Below are 17,736 nucleotides of genomic sequence, written 5' to 3'. Positions count from 1 at the left end.
CTTGAAAGTACCTGTCAAAATCTCACCGCCAGAGAATTGGCTGATGAGGAAGCAGATTCCTGGGGTCCTGGGGGTAGGACCTTGAATGGTTTCGTGCATGATTAGCAAAACCAGGATAAATTCTCTGCATCATACAAAAATTGTAGAATAGCTCAGTGGTAAAGCACCTGCTTTGCATACAGAAGGTACAAGATTCAATTCCTTACACCTCCAGGAAGGGCTGGGAAAGACCCTTATCTGAAATCATGGAGAATCACAATACTATGCTAGATGGATCAATGATCTGATTCAATATAAGCTTCATGTATTAAATAGGGAAGCCATCATTTAGTGGTAGAGAATCTGTCAGGATGGGGTTGCGCTGAGAATGTTCCTGCCATGATATTGGTGAAGGATGTCCTGATGCACTCTTGGCACATCCCTTTAGCCCATGAGGGGAATCCATCTGCTCCAGATATTGGGAGCTCATGCAGAGGGGTGATTCAGATTAAAAGTCCCCCATGTGATAAAGAGATGCCTTGAGAGCATGTGGAACATCCTTTGCTGACCCCAGCTTTCAGCACAACCACTCTGTTCTTGACCACATTAATAATTTTGTTGAAGTGGGATTTCCATTTCTGTTCCTGTTCCATTTCTGAACTTTGCTGAGCTCCAGGTCATGACCCAGGCCACACAGGGTCACACTGCACAGGCATGGCAGCCTCCAAAATGGCCACCGTGCCAGGGAATAGGCCCAGAAAGGGCCGAAGTTGCCCGAACTGGGTGATTTTTACAAAAAGGAAGGTTGGTGGGGGGAGGGGGAACCTCTGTGGACCCCACCTCCAGCACCTCAGAGAAGACCCCTGGAGGGGATAAGTAAAAAAAAAGAGAAATTTTATCTTTTTAAAATACAAATATTCAATGAACCCCCCAGACTGAACCAAACAGGAAGGGGGGGTTTGATGTGGGGTGCAAAACCAAACTGGCCCGGTCCAGTTCGGGTCCGGTTCGTACTCAAACCGAACTGGGCCATGTGCTTTTGTGCAAACCCCTAGACAGCACACATAATAAATATGGGGTTGTGTTTAGAGTGTGCTATGATATTGATGGAGAACATCCCAATGGACTCTTGGCACATCCCTTAATCTCCTGAAGGGGCTGTTAATTTGAATTGCCCTTCTATATATGCTCCAGGTATTGGGAGTACATGTAGAGAGATTCCCTTCTCATGCATACAGATCTATATGTGAACACGTTGTACACAGATTGTATATGCATTAACCGTAACACGTGAATACAGCTTGAATGCAGGGTTGTTCTATGGGGGGAACCCACTTTGTTTCAGAATCCCCCTTCACTGGCAGTGGGAAGATCAGGTTAGCTGTTACAAGGTAAGTTTTCTCTGGAAGAAAACAAAGCATGGATGTCATTCATGAGATCTAGTACCTAATGCAGAAAAGTGTTTTTGTAAGAAAACTGTTTATTTGTAACAACTGTTTATTTTAAAATGTATAGGTTGAGCAGGTGTTATTGAGGCACAGAAGCAAGCACATAAGCAGGTAGTGCTAGGCCTAGGCAACATCAATACCTAGAATCCAAAATGACTAGCTTCACCCTTTCAGGAGCTTTTCCAGATGAAAGGAGTTTATTTTCAGACTCTAATCTGGCAGGTAAGTGTGACACAAAGTCTGTTCAGGTACTCAGAAGAAATGTTTTCTCGCTGTACACAGTTGACCAAAGTTTAACAAAAAGACATTTCATACAAGACACCACAGCAAGTTAACACACAATGAAGCTCTTCTCACAATCCCTGAGAAGAGCTTCTTTCGGGCTTGTGGTGAAAGTGGGTTTAGCTGCAGCCTCCCAGTCGGGGGTCTACTCATGTGTCACCACATGCCATGGCTACACACGGTCAAAGACATTAGGTTAACGGAGTGCCCGCTCCATTAACTTCATTTAAGGGGAGGGTGAATTAGGCGGGCTAGCCACCCTGGGAGCTCGGTGGTTCCACGAGCTAGCCACCTTGGGAGCCTGAGAGCCCAGTGGTTCCCATGATTGACGGGAAGCAGGCTGAGCTCCCTTAGCCTGCTTTCCATGGATTGTGGGAATAGCCTCATTGTGTACTTCTGGTTGCATGCTATTGTGCCAAACTGAAAGCTCAGGAAGGTGGCATAAAACTAGCTCGATGAGAGATAAACAAATCCCTTCAATGCAGAAGTATTTCCATTTCCTATTCAAAAAAAGGTAAAGACACAGGACTGAAAACTGTAATAATACACTAAACCTTTTCTTCCAAAAGCAGTCAGAAAAGACTTATACTTGCAATTATGGGATCTAAGTATATATTGGATCCTAGGTGTTTTCTGAGGAGTATCACACTGCCTCTGATAACTCTCAAAAGTAAAACACTTCTACTGTATTGTTTTTATCTGGTCAAAACGTCCAGTCTTTGGAAAGCCAAGGTGAAAGCTCAAACTTCTGTGCCAAAGCCGACCTAATGTGTATTAAAATATCCAAGATGATTCATTCAGTCAACCCAACATCTACCACCAGCAGGAGAACAAGCTAAGAAGGTATTATATCTTTCTCTAGCATAACAGTTGAGGTGAGGAATTCCAATCTAAAAGCTAAAATTGTTCCTTTGAGTAAAATAATTAAAGGAGCGTGGTCAAAAGAAAGCTGTTACGAGAGAGACCTCTAGTGGCCAAAACTGAGTGTGACTAAAATGGTTTTTTCATTGTTTATTACGCAGCTGTAACTTTTGGTACCAAAGCATGATCGCATCGTTTTGAGCCCTGTTTAAAGTGGGTGGAGAAGGATTCTGTTCTTCACATTCCATATTCTCGAAACTTTCTATAGAGTTACATAGAAGTGTTCAGCAGCAGGGGGGAAAACATTTTAATGAATTAGCCTAATACTGGATGTATTAAGGGTTCTGTGTTCAGTGCTATGATCCAACACAAGAGAAGGATATATTGCAAGCAGACTTGGGTGTTGTATCCAAAGAAAGTCAGTCTTGACTAAGCAACCACTGAAATAAATGTGACAAGGTAATCACAACTGACTTAAATCTCAGTCATCTCAAAAAGAAGTAAATGTACTAGCTGCAAGCCAGAGAAATTTGTCAAACTCTCATAGTTGTAGCAATTTTTATATGACTTCTTATTCACTGTTTCAGACTATCAAAGCATTATGGGTTCATTGAGACTTGCCTTCATTCCCTCGGCCCCACTCCTGAATCCAAATTCTCTGAGTGGATTTTGATCTGGAGGCCAAGTCATATATGGGCTAACTCACCCAATTTTGTAGGACACTATAATTGATCTTCTGAACCAAGGGTGCCCAAATTCTGTACTCTTGGTCCACTCTCTTCTCCAAACAGTGGTCCAGGAGCTAGAAGTGTATTTTGCTGCATAAACAGACCATTTAACAGGTGGTCAGGCACAATAATAAAGACGGTGGCCCCCTGAAGTAAGGGTTTCACAGTCTCAGAGCACATATGCCTGGGCATAGATGGAGCATTTCACAAAGAATGGAAAGTGTGGCATATCTACATAAGGCCAGATTGGACAATACATTGGTCCACTTACGTGTAAGGCTCCTGTATGGAAAAAGACGACCGGTTTCCTGTACTTTTAAGAAATAAACAGAAGTGGGAATTTCAGCAGGCCCAGCTTAATATGCAGGGGAAAGAAAAGCTCCACCTGCTAGAATTCTTTCTTCTGTGCCTCTGTATGGAATTGAAAAGAGTCCCATCACCCTTTGAGATCATCTGGAGAGGTTTATCTGCAGTTACTATGTCTGATGATTGAACAGGGACGGGCCTTCTCTTTGGATGCCCCGAGGCTCTGGGCCTTTTCTGTGGCTGCCCCAAGACTGCAATGTGCTCCCTGCTGCAGTAAGAGCCTCCCCATCTCAGACAACTTTTTAAAAGCCTCTAAAGACACATTTATTCACGCCAGCTTTTTAACTAAAGGTAAAGTGTGTCATTGGCCGGTGTTGACCACAGACCCCTGTGCCTGTCTTTGGCAGAATATAGGAAGAATATACCATTGCCTCCTCCCGCGCAGTATAAGTTGATGTCTTTCAGCACCTTCCTATATTGCTGCTGCCCGATATAGGTGTTTCCCATAGTCTGGGAAACATACCAGCAGGGATTCGAACCGGCAACCTTCTGCTTGTTAGTCAAGTCATTTCCCTGCTGTGCCATTAAGTGGCTACTTAGAATTGTGGTTTTAAACTGTTTTAAGGTTTTAATTTGTTTTATGTTGCTGTAAACCACCCAGAGAAGGAGGTTTGGTCCAAGAGACCTGTCCCTCTTTTCTATAAGGCAGCCCTAACCACATGGAAATTGTGCACACAGTTCCTCCTCATCCATTCACCCTCCTCACACGTACACACACCTTGTTTAGATTGTGAGCCCTTTTGGAACAGGGAACATTTCCCTCATACCTTTGCTAGGTAAACCACTTTGAGAACATTTTTGTTGAAAAGAGGCATACAAATTTAATTATTAATAGTAATAACAATATACCACCTTAAGTGGTACAGCGGGGAAATGCTTGACTAACAAGCAGAAGGTTGCCGGTTCGAATCCCTGCTGGTATGTTTCCCAGACTATGAGAAAGACCTATATTGGGAAGCAGTGATACAGGAAGATACTGAAAGGCATCATCTCATACTGCACGGAAGACAGCAATGGTAAACCCCTCCTGTATTCTACCAAAAGAAAACCACAGGGCTCTGTGGGCACCAGGAGTCAAAATCGACTTGACGGCACACTTTAATAACAATATACATAGGAACAAGCTTTCTGAATGACATTTAATATTCTGGTTCGTTTACTACATTAAAAAAGTAAATCAATCAAGTGATTAGACAGATATTCCATCCCTATATGTGCACATGGGAATGACGTATGCAGGGATAGCAGTTTGGATGGCAGGGAAGTTGCTACACATACCTGAGTCTTCACTCCTTGCGACAGGCTGACGTATTGACCAATCCAGCACACTGTTACAACTGGAAAACACAATTTTCTTTTTGTTGCAAGTGAAACTGTGCAGTGCTTTTGTCATACACAGATTTAAGATTTTAAGACAATATAAGTGCTGAAAAATTGCTTTGGAGACCAAATTTAGCTCCTGGGCTACCAACTGGCTATCTCTGAACACATACTCCGTACGTCAGTAGCTTTTACATGGTAGAATGTACATTGCTCTATTTCATAAAATATCTGAAAATCACTTTGCATGTAAACAACCATTCTTTCTCCACTGATATGAATAAAAATGACAGTGAAATGAATGTAAGTCTCCAAATCAAGGATGACTCCAAGGGGTAGCAGTTGCTCCTCCACCCAAATTTCCTACTCCCCAATCCATCAGACTGGAACTTTACAGCAAAGTGTCAGACAATACAACCATAACACATTGTGGTCCTATAGCTTAAATTAATTACGTTAAAAGGCATCCTTTGTTTAAAGAAGCCTCATTCACTCTCGTCTCTATCCCAGAACAAGCAGGCGAAGCCAGTGCAGCCAGGTAAGCAGGAGACACGACACCTCAAGCCTTCCAGGGCCAGGCCACCCTCTTAGCTTCCTTCCTGGCCAGGAACTGGACTGGGTGAGACTGGGTGTACAGGGTCATCTCACTTTCACCTTCCAGCTGGCCTGGTACTGACCTCTCTCCCTACTACAATCCATCCAGCCACATGGTGTTGGACAGGAAGAGAAAAGTATGGTGGAAAGTAGACTGGAAGGTTTAGCCTAATCCAAAAAGCTAGTATTTTCTAAGAGAAATCTGGCCCATTTTCTGAATAAGTTTGAAAATGTCAATCAAGCTTCATTAATAAGGTAAATAAACTAACATAAATTACCTTCCCTCTATAAGTATTTATTTAATGTATAACAAATCCTCCCTCCCTATTCTTTGCCACCTCATTGCTCCCCCAAACTAGTTGTTCTAGAGTCATCCCTACACCAGATATTCGTGAAATTCAGCAAGTCTCAGATGCCACCCCAGGGCTGGATCTTTTACTCAACTCAGTACTTGGATTGCCAGCTTTTAGTTTCAAGCATTCTGGCTCCTGGGCAGACTGAAAGGGCACAGAAGGAGGTAGGCCCAATATGAAATATCATGTATTCACCCACAAACATGCAAAAGCAGTAATGCTACAAAATCCCTGCCATGAGGCACTATAATCTACATACAATAAAGCAAACTATATGCAAAACTTTGAATGGCTAAAAGCCATTCAGATCACAGTCATGCCCCAATTAAAAAGCAGGAACGGTTACAGTGCATATACAACAAATTGCTCCAGATCTCCCAAGCAAGAAAGTCAAACCAGACACCAGAGGTCCTGCATGTCAAATAGACAGATATCACTTATTATGCCATAAGGAACATGAGCCAGCATATTCTGCCCCTCTGAGTGTCATCTCACAGCCTCATGGTCACATGCGAGTTACATTCAAATTACCCCTCACTCACATTTTAAAATACGACATATTAAGCCTATTCAGACAACCATCACTGGGGCGGGGAGGCCGGTGGGGGTGGGGGAGGCAGGGATGAACCTCCCCTCCCTCGAGATTATCCATATGAGCACGGTGCATTGGGGGAATTCCCTGTGAGTGTGTGTGCACTTGGGCTGCAGACAGCTGTCTTAGCAAGGTCCATAGATACATTTTAGCTGGAGAGAGATAATGACGCCAATCATGAGAGGCAGTGATGTCCCTGAGCTGGGCCAGGTTGCTTTAAGTTAGAATGAGGTATTCTGGGCAAACATGGAGTTTCTTTGGTTTTCTAAACACGTCACTTGTAGTCCCCCTCACTTCTTCCTCCCCAACCTGCTTCACAGCTCCAGTTCGAATCTGTCTTTCTGTTGCTGCTGCTCTCCTGGCCACTTCGTCTCTGGCCCTGCCATCTTGACCGCATGGATGTCAGAAGAGAAAAATTATCCTTCACCAAAACTGGGCTAACCTTGCCTTTCCATCATGGAGAGGATTATTATTTTAAGGAAGCATGGTTCTTCCTCGAGGGTTGTCCACAGAAGGCGATATTCTGAACTTTTGTTTCACCTCATTGCTTTTGATTAAGGGTCGTCTCAAAACTCTATGTTGCTCCCATGCTCTTCAACATCTACATCAAACTGCTAAGTGAGGTCATCTGGAATTTTTGGCTGTGGTGTCACCAACTGACCCCCCACCCTCCTCCAAACCAGTGCTTAGAGACAGTTCTGGTCCAGATGAGGGTGAACAGAGGTCCAGATAAAGGTGAACAGACTAAACCTTAACACCATATACAACAGAAAACAGAGACACTGTTGGTTGGAAATTCTGCCAGGGTTGCACATTCCCATTGAGGACACAGCTGCACAGTTGGGGGTGCTCATGGATCTACCATTATCCTTGGATTCTCAGGTGACATCAGTTGCCAGGAGTGCCTTTTATCAACTTCAGCTGATATGTCAGCTGTGGCCCTGTCTGAAGAAGATGCATCTAACCTCAGTTATCCATACATTGTTTACTTCCAGATTAGACTACAGTAAAACTGTGAGAATTCTGTTGAAGATGGTTTGGAAAGTTTAAATGCCTCAAAAGGTGCTGCTCTCTGGTCCATCTTTTACTCAGATGTACTTTTCAGGTACCAAGAACAGGTCTTTTTAGCAGTGGTTCCGCGGTTGTGGACTTCACTCCCCAAGGATATATGTCAGGCCTCCATGCTAGCAATTTTTCAATGAGCATTGAAAACATTCTTATTCTGTCTTGCTCTTAATGACTGATAATTTAAATGCCGGTTTTAACTGATTTTATCCTACTGCTAATTGTTTTATGGTGTTCTCCTTTCTTTTTAAATGCTGCAATTCTTGTTTTAGGATTTCATTCTTTTACTGTCTTTGTTCACTGGTTTGTGCACATTTTTATTTTAAAAAGCAGTACAAAAATAAAATGGCATAGTAAATAACTAAATGCTAATTGCATGAATGTGGCAGGAGAACTTGACATAAAACTTCCATTTCCTGGGTTGTGGTTTTTTTTGTAATGTGTAGTTCTACTCTGAAGTCCAAGGAATTATTTTAAATTGTACCCCTGCCCTGCGCTTGTGAAGATTTTAGTGATCATACCAAAGGTCAAGCGAGAGCCAATATATTCATTTTCATCTTTACCTACCATCCTGGTAGTTTTCTTTCTTTGAATTAATTAAATGCTGCTCTGGCTCAATGGGTTTGTGTAATTCAGTCGACAAGATTTTCACAGTCATTATCACTGCAGATACTGGTGAAAAGGAACTTCCTGATTCATCTCATCAAGTAGGACCTCAGGATTCCAAAGAGGAACCATCTTACACTTTTATTATTAGTGAAATTTGTGAAATGATTGACTGATTGGCTATTCAGAATATGCATCCAGTACTTTGTTTTTTGGAAATAAGAAATGGCTGCAGCTGGAATAAACAATATGATAATGAAGAATAAATACGATAAATATGTTTGCCTGTTCTATATGAAACAAGTTATTGCAAACAACATTAGGGGACTGAGAAACTGAATCCCAAAAATAGATCTTTCCTGTTATGATTTTTAAAAAAAACTTCTATAGCTTTTGAATTGTCACCAGTACATACCAAATCTACAATTACAGTCACGTAATGGACACATGACAAAAAGTGTCATGGAAAGTCAGATCAAGTGGCATGGTTATTTTAACGCTGCATCTAAAGCCTAACTTAGATGTGACATTTTAAACATGTCATTGGTCAGGTTTGGGCAATATGGCCCTTGGTTGGACAATATGGTCTGGTGGGCAATATGACCCACCAGACTGAAGGTGCTTACAGCTCCCTCCCACTCAGATTGCTGTCCCTACTGCTACAAGTCATGTGGTGGGGGTGGAATGTCTAACCTGCCCCTAATTGCACACTGATATCCTACTCTGAAGAACTTTAGCAATGAGGGGAGAGACAGATGTTCCACTCCACCACATGACTATTCAGCAGCAGGAACAGTGCACCAAATGAGGAAAAGATGTATGTGGCCATGCTCCTTATTATGTGTTGAGGGGCAATACCAGTGAAACCGACTCTTTTATCTTTTCATCATACTCCTTTATTTTAAACATTGCGGCCTCAGCGGCCCTGGTCTAAGTCAGGTGGAGGGTGGTGGGTTGGGTTGGGTTGGGTTAACCCCTTCCCCCCATACTGTGGTTTCAACAAAAATGACTTCCTAAAGCTAAAACTGCCCTGAGCAGAATATTACTATTGCTATTGGGAAAGCAATAGCAGTTTCCCTCCCTGGACAAAAAGCAGCTTCTTCAGAAACTCTTCTTCAGGGATTTCTTCAAAAGCATGGTGTTAATTCCACCCACTGCCCACACAATGATCCTCATATGAACAGCCCATGGCTGTTATTCTACAGAAGAAAAGATGGAAAGACTGTCATAGCACTTTAATATCATCTTTTAACCCGAATGTTATCTATACAAGATTATGTTACCATTCCAGATTCACTCATTACAGCATTGCTCTCACTTTTAAAACTCGCAACCTTGAAGTAATCATTGAAAACTAGGGAAGATAAAGTGGGGAGGGAAAATCAACCTTTTAAACATTTAGCCTAATTGTTCATACAATAGATGTTTGAAAAGTCTTAAGGGGCAACTAATTAATCCAGGTAAAGGACTCTTGCAGCTATATTGAAGCATCCTGGCTGACATTCAAACTAATGAAATGCACTAAAGTGATGTGCTAGTTCAAGCCCATTGTGCCTTATTGCGCTAAGTCTGGAGATTGCTCCAAACTAGCATTGCACTAGCACACACATATTTGCGCTTGCCAACAAGGTGTGCAACCTATGGCATGCTTCCTATGTTCTGTGCAATAGTGCAAGAGCATCATTTCAAATATCTGTAATTTTGCATAGTTAGGCACACAATCTTATATTAGCTCAACTTTGTCCATTGTGGAAGTGCTTTGTTAGTCTGGATGTCAGCCACTGTTTTGTTCAGTTACAACTATCAGACAGTCCCCTCCTTCTCTGCCGCATTTGTAACACAGTTTTACAAATGCCAGCCCAATCCAGCTAAAGTTATGTAATTATGTTCTTGAAAAACAATAGGACTTGCATTAGTTACTACTAACTTGTTCCATTGCTTCCAGTTGGACTTAGTAATTATTTATTATTATTATTATTTTACATTTTATATCCCGCTCTTCCTCCAAGGAGCCCAGAGCGGTGTACTACATACTTAAGTTTCTCGTCACAACAACCCTGTGAAGTAGGTTAGGCTGAGAGAGAAGTGACTGGCCCAGAGTCACTAATGTCATTACATTTGCTAGATTTGGGCCACACTATGTTACAGTGCAGGCCTGATTTATATACTAAATATGCTCATTAGCTAGCTAGCATACAAAATTAGGCCTATCTCACCAAGTGACCAAGTTCTTTTATATAGTGACCATGTAGGATCTGGGCGCAAGGAAGAAAGGAGATTAAATCCTAAATGATTCAATGGGCTTTATTATAAAAGAATAACAACATCAATCAAGCTGAGCAGAAAGCGGAACATCCTATCAGTATTACTAACAGTATTTCAACCCTAGCCAGCAACAATATTCACCCAGTGTTCCTAACTAACATATGTGTGTGTATTAAATCTTCCTAGAGCCTAAAAGAATTCAGATATAGATGGAAAAGGGGGGGGGTAAGGGAAGCTGAGGGCTGGCATGGTTTGGGGAGATCAGGAATTAGTAGAGGAAAAGGGGGGGGGGGGAGGAGAAGAAGGGGAAGGGATGAAGGGATCCAAGGCTTGTAGGGGCAGCATATTACCAGGATCAGAGGCTTTGAGAGCGGTGGATCTTTCAGCTGAAGGAGCGAGGCTTTTGGCTGGAGACAGGAGCTTTTGGATCAAGCATGCAGTTTGCTCAGAGCACAGCTGAGAGTCAGAGCACCATGGCTGGGGAAGTCTTGACTTCTCACTGCGCAGTCACAGACAGCTCCTGTCCATGGACAGAGTTCCTGCTTGTTGCCCCACGGCTTAGCAGCAAACTCTGGGATTGCTCGTGAGCAGATCTTGCATGTAGGCACAAGATTGCTAGCTCTCTGTCCAGTAGCCTCATTCTTTATAGTTGTATTTTCCTTTGATCTCTCATAGAGTCTATTCAAATCTCCATCTTTTCCCTGGTCCCCCAAAAGGGGTGACAATGCTGTTACCTTCTGGATAATGTCTTTTAATTATTCAGGATATTGGCCAATGCAGAGAAATCTGAATCCCATCTTCTGTAAGCTGTGAGCTTAGAAAGGGAGGGGGGAAACATTGCCCAAAGCAAATCTGCATCTCTGAGCTGCAAATGGGCATCTCCTCTTGTCCCAGATTTTGCTAGCCTGACCCCAAAAGGGTGTTAAAGTGTTAGTAAAGTAAGAATTAAAGTCTATAGGTGTTTTCTTTGTATGCATCTACCTATGTTGAATTTCTATAGAGAGCAATTGAGTCAATCATTGACAAGGATTAACATGGACTTCTTGCAGCAGGAGAGGGGAGATCAGCCTCTGGCCTCTTCCACAGACATTATCTGATAGTGAGTCACATTTTAGCATTTGGATTGTTCGGGCCTGGCTTTTGTACTCCCTTGAGTACCCATTTCACAATACAATGCTGGACTGCCTCTTCCCTCACAGACCAGTTGAGATCTGGGGTGTCAATTCATCCTGAGCCCAGGCATTAATTCATTTCTTAATATAAAATGAAATCAGACACAGGCCTCAATTCCACATACTTCTGAGTTGGTAACTTTAAGTCTAAGGTTGGGGTACATGTGCCCGTACATGTGTCCCAACAACTAGCCTTATTCAGAAGGGTTAGCCCCATTTGTAGTTTTTTTTAAAAGATGCTGTGTGTGGGTACAAGCATTCCAAAGTGCCCTGGCATGCCACTCAAACCCCGCCCCCCTCATGCTGTCACATTTATGGTGGTGTTCGTCTGAAGTGGGAAACGTAACTGTGATGGTGGATATTTCCATGATTGGCGCTCAGCTCTTTATTGCTTTAACAGCCCATCTCCATATGGCGCAGAAATCATTCTTCATGGAGGTAAGCAAGTGAAAACGGCTGTCTTCAGATGGGACCTGTCCAATTTATTCAGCTTCCATCCTTCAGAGAGGAATAACCGCACAGGCCTACTGAACAGGGCTTGTGAGCCTATCACTTTCATTCTGATTGTGTTCATGCCATTTCTCTCCATGCTTATGCTTCTATGGCATGTCATAAGTGATCCCATCCAATTATAAATCAGATATTGAATGTGATGATAGAATAATGCTACATATCCCAATTTGGCCATGAGCTGACATTACTGAGGTTGAATAAAGCCAATTCAGACTGAAGGCAATGCTTGTTGAGTAAGCAAACACCACCACCATGATGACAACACCAGTGAATAGATTATCAAAAAATATGTGTGCGTGTGTATGTGCATGCAGACACACACACATGTGCATGTGTGGAAGGTAGAGTTTTGAAACTGTCAAAAATGTTCATGAAACATTGGCTGACATCTGTCAGACATCTGACTAAATTGACTAGAGGAAGTCCTATTGAAATTTAGTAGTCCTTTAGAGTAACTCCTGAGTAATACTATTGAGTAATTTTGTCAGGATGTCAGCCGGTGCGTTCCTTTGCCTCAGCCCATTGCTAATAGCAATATTATAGCTCAGGAGGACAATAGTTACATAAGGATTCAAAAAATTTGGTGTATGCTTTGGAGAAGAGAAACATGAACATAAGACTATGGGATGGAGCATAGGAAAAACAGAGGTGTGATCAGTGTTCGCTGCAAAAGAAATATCTTTCACCACAGTAGGTCCTGTGAATTCTATCAGCTAATGCTGTCATCTTAAAGGTTTATGAGGCAAGCTAATCCAGAATGAGTTTCAGATGATGCTATTTTCTGACTTTTGGGGGTTATTAATAATCATTATTTTTAAGTGACAGAAAATTGAAGATCCACAATTCGTTGTTAGTGCCTTTTACTTGAACTGACCTTCTCATATGTTTGGACAGTAAGTAGGGAATCTATTTATTACATAGCCAGGTTATTTTTAATTGCTTTTTTGTTTGTTAAACTCAGAGCAAAGCTCTGTAAAAGTGGAGCACTGGAATATTTTGTAAACACACATTAACCTGCGTTATTCTGCCCAACATATTTAACCCTTGACTATTTCATTGTGCATTTTCATTTTGCAAAAATAATTGTATCCATTTCAACTACTTTATCCACAGAGCAACATTTTTCTCCATTACCTTATAGATCTTACAATTTACTGAGCCAATCTTCTTCTCACTAGATACAGGAAAGAGCCAAATTTGGTTCTTTGATTTGTTAGAAGTATTATTAATAAATGCTATGGTAACTGTGTGTTCAGGTTCTGATACATTTCACCACTGGTGTGAAAGCCCCTTCCAATTCCTCCCTATCACCATGGTTATCACATGATGTCCTGTCTGTTTGTAGGCAGTGACCAAATGGCTCACCAAATAGGTTATATTTTAACCAGTGTCTAATTCAGATGTTAGTAAACAAAGCACTGTTCATGATTATAGCACCAAAAGTGGGTAGGAATTCCTGCCCCGACGCTGTCATTCATCCTCCCGATCTCATCCCTCACAGTTACAGCAGCATTTGTGTGAAAAGGGAAGCACCTTAACCATGATGGCAGGCACTTCTGTGATTGTCAGCCTGGATCATGGTTACAGTGTTTCCCTTTTCACACAAACACAAATTGTGAGCAGCAAAGTCAAGAGGGTGAGTGACAGCTTGGGGTGGGACTTCCTTCCTACCCAATCCTGGAGAGAATCTATCTATGTGGTCGCTAAGAGTCGACACCGACTTGACTGCACTTAATCAATCAATCAATCAACAGTGAACAGCTAACATCTGAAGAGGGCTCAAGGCACCATCCCAAAGAAGAAAAACTGGTAAAGGAATGCTGAAATGAATCCAATTCATAGTGGTGAGTTGCGTCACACAAGCAGCTGCCTAAATGGTCGCAGCAGCTCCATGGAATGATTTACAGCAGCTTCCACATAGTGTCTAGAATATGTAAATACTTAGACCCTAAAACCCATAAAGAGCTGCTTCATGTGGTAGCTATAGTAAAATTTGCCAGGGGTTCCCAATCCATAGTAATCCAGATCTTGCTAAACGACAACTCCCATAATTCCAGGCCACAATAACTTGCAGCTGGGGATGATGGGAGTTGTAGTTCAGCAACATCTAGAGTACCACAGCTTGGGAACCCCAGCAATATGTCAAATGGCTTTCGTGTTCTTGCTATAGAACAGAGATGGCCAGAATAGTTTGTAGCAAAGCCAACCTCAAGGAATTATGCCTGTGCCATGCTGGCTCTACCCAATTTTAATCAAACTGGGGGGAAATGTTTGTGGTGTGCTTCCCAGACTGTGCCTAGTAAATATATATTTGTAGTCACCTATATTAGGCAGCAGCAATATAAGAAGGAACTGGAGGCGGATGCTCACTTCAGTGGCAGTGGCATCATCATCCTCTCATACTGCGTGGGAGAAGGCAATGGTAAACCCCTCCTGTATTCTACTAAGAAAACCACATGGCTCTGTGGTTGCCAGGAGCTGACACCGACTCAACAGCACAATGTTTCAATTGTTAGAGAAAGGACATGTGTTAGAGAAAGGATTCGTTCTGGTAAGAACTAATCTGCCTACTTTCCATTCATTATCCCTACAATTGGACTAAATTTGGTCCAAATCATTTAGGCAGTTCACAAGTTAGCATACTTGTGCCTCAAATGTTCATGCATCTGCTATGTTGAATGGGGTGCATGGCATCATCACAAACTATGCTACTGAGGTGTCCCTATGTGTCACTCACTACAACTGTACCAAATTTGGTTCAAATTGGTTAGATAGTCAAAACGTTAGCCCACTTGCACCTCAGACATTCATGGATCTGCCATCTTGAATTGGGGTCGATGACATTATCACAAACTATGCCATTGAGGTGTCCCTATAGGTCCCTACAGCTGTAGCAAATTCGGTTCAAATCAAATTTGAACTTCGCTTCAAGTGAGTCAGTCCATTTAGCCCAGTATTGATTGCCAGCTCTCCTAATATTCAAGCAGGGGTCTTTCGGAGCCTGTAACACAACATCTTTCCAAGCAGAGATTCAGGGAACTGAATCCAGCCTTTCCTCCATGCTGGAACTCAAGGCAGCAGACATGTTCCCAGCTGGTCTCCCCATTCAGTCACAGGCCAGACAGAACTGCTTAGCTTCAGAAAGGTGGCTGCTTCACATGCCTCCAGCACAGATCCTGGAGATCCTTACTTTGCCATCTCCATGACCACTGAGCAATAATCGCTCCCGAGTTATGAAGCCATATCACTCATAAGGGTGGTTCCCACGATGATTACTAGGGCAGGAGATGCCTCCAGAGCTATGTGCACTCCCAATATTTGATAATCTGCGAGGGGAAATCAAGGTTGGAGACTCCTCCTTTGTGGTAAGCAGCAGCTGGGTTGGAGGGTTTTCCGCCTTCCTGATGCGGCAGCTGGATAAAGTTGCTGGGTAGGAGGGAACTCTATGGTGTGTGTGGAATAAGCCCCCCACCCAAGCTCTATTCCAATCGTTTCCAGCCAGGGTTCCTTCAGAAGTTGCTGAACATTGCACGTACAATTATTCACACATTATGTTCAGTGCACAAATAGTACTAAACTTCCTGAAATTGAGGGAACCTCTACTCAGATTTGCTTTTGAAATGAGTGCATGTACAGGCATTCACACAACATATTGATATGTTCAGACACCTGCATGTGCATACAACATTATAGCCCCATTCACACATTATGTTCAATGAGTGTACAGTGTACACAGGTACAGACATTCACATATTATGTTGAATGCAGGTAGAGAAGCACACTTCCTATCTGTACCATGTATTTGAAGGGCCTGTATCCAAGTTTACTTTTAAAGTATGTAGTACACCGCTCTGGGCTCCTTGGAGGAAGAGCGGGATATAAAATGTAAAAATGAATAAATACATAAATAAATAATAATAAAATGATAACAGTTACAGTCATTCTCACAAGCACAAGTACAAGTTTACAGACATCTGTATATTCTTACAGCATAATGTCTGAATGGGACTCCTCTGTCTAGAGAACAGAGTGGCCCCTAAACTACAAAAATAGGCCAAATCTATTATGAAAAGCAGAAAACCTGAAGATCTAAAACTGTAATCCATTTTATTTTATTTCTTTTAACACAAGAGAGCACCTGGAACACCACGCGTGTATAAATGTCCAGCAACATTGCTAGCAATTCGGCTCTGAAACATTTAGAAGAAAATGCAGTTTGTCATATCATAAACACAAATTCTTCAAAATCTCCCTCCACCCATGATAGTAGTTATTAAACATATTTAAGCTACTCGTGAACTATTTTGGCAGATACTTATTGGTGCATTTTAAACCTTTTGCTAGCTATAGTCTTCCGTCATTTTAGTACACTGAGAAGTAATCTTCAAGTCTGCCAGTCCCATTTTGCATTACAAATCATTTGTAGTTTTATAACTGTCATTTCCAAGGACATCTGGAAAAGATGGATTTATGAAAGGTTACTATGCATTCTAAGGAGGCCGGGAATTAGCATGACTTTGTAAAGGTTCTTGTAAATTGAGCGGCAGCCATAACTGGCAATAAGCTGTTTTCTGCTCTAGTCAAGTATCTTTATTTAAATATTAAGGGAGAGGTATGACCCTTGGCCTCAAAGATCACTGAGATACAGCAATAGCGCAATCTATTAACTGTCAATGAAGTACTATGGCCCTGGATCTCTCAAGATACCTATTTGTGGACACTGCTATAATAATCCTTCCATTAGGCATCCCCAAGGCAAATAACCTTGGCTTTAACAGAGTCAGTTTAAAATTCCTTGGAGTAAAATTAAGAGAATATCTGGGTTTTGTCAGTTTAGGATGGACTGCCCGCATTAGCAGCGTCCTGTAAATTATAAGTAGCTGCCATTTTAATAGAAGTATTTCAGACATGCCTACAGGTAAATATTAAACGCAGAAGGTGTTAAAAAGCTATCATGTTGCTTTCTGTTTCCGAACCAGAATATTTATAGATACATTTGTTTTCTTCTGTATGCACTTTATTCATTTTGTTGAAAGAAAACATGGGGCCGCTACAATTAAACTTCACCAGAAAAAGAAAAGAAAAAGAAATCTATGAAATAAAAGATTCCCCAGCAATGTATAGGAATGTGATAGAAACATGCCCATGAGATGCTAATTTATCCAAATAGTTAATGCTTCAGTCGCATTTAGATAAATAGGTCATATTCAAAAGCACAGAAACATTCCAGTTGTGTTGCATAGAGTGTCAGTTCATCTAAGCACCTAGATTAGTTACTTAATTATGTAAATAGTAATAATAAGTAACATTTAATTCATGTTTACATGGCTTTTCTCAGTTAAAAACACAAAGAGGCTATTCACACAAGCAGCCCTATCCAGGCTTGGACAGCACTAAAGGGGTAGGATTCCTTAGGTGAGGCACCAGGTGCTGCCCCCACCCCCCGCCCGGTACCCCAGGAATTTTACCCAGGCTATTACGAGGATAGGAGGGCATTTAGGAGTGTGTGAATTGGCTCAAAATAGAGCCAGTTCAAACTTGAACCGGTTTGGATCAAAGGCTTGATTGTGGAACAAACCAAGTCTGGTTTAG

Source organism: Hemicordylus capensis, chromosome 5 (assembly GCF_027244095.1).
Source record: "Hemicordylus capensis ecotype Gifberg chromosome 5, rHemCap1.1.pri, whole genome shotgun sequence".
In the NCBI taxonomy this organism is placed as follows: Eukaryota; Metazoa; Chordata; class Lepidosauria; order Squamata; family Cordylidae; genus Hemicordylus; species Hemicordylus capensis.
This window is presented reverse-complemented; position numbering follows the sequence as displayed.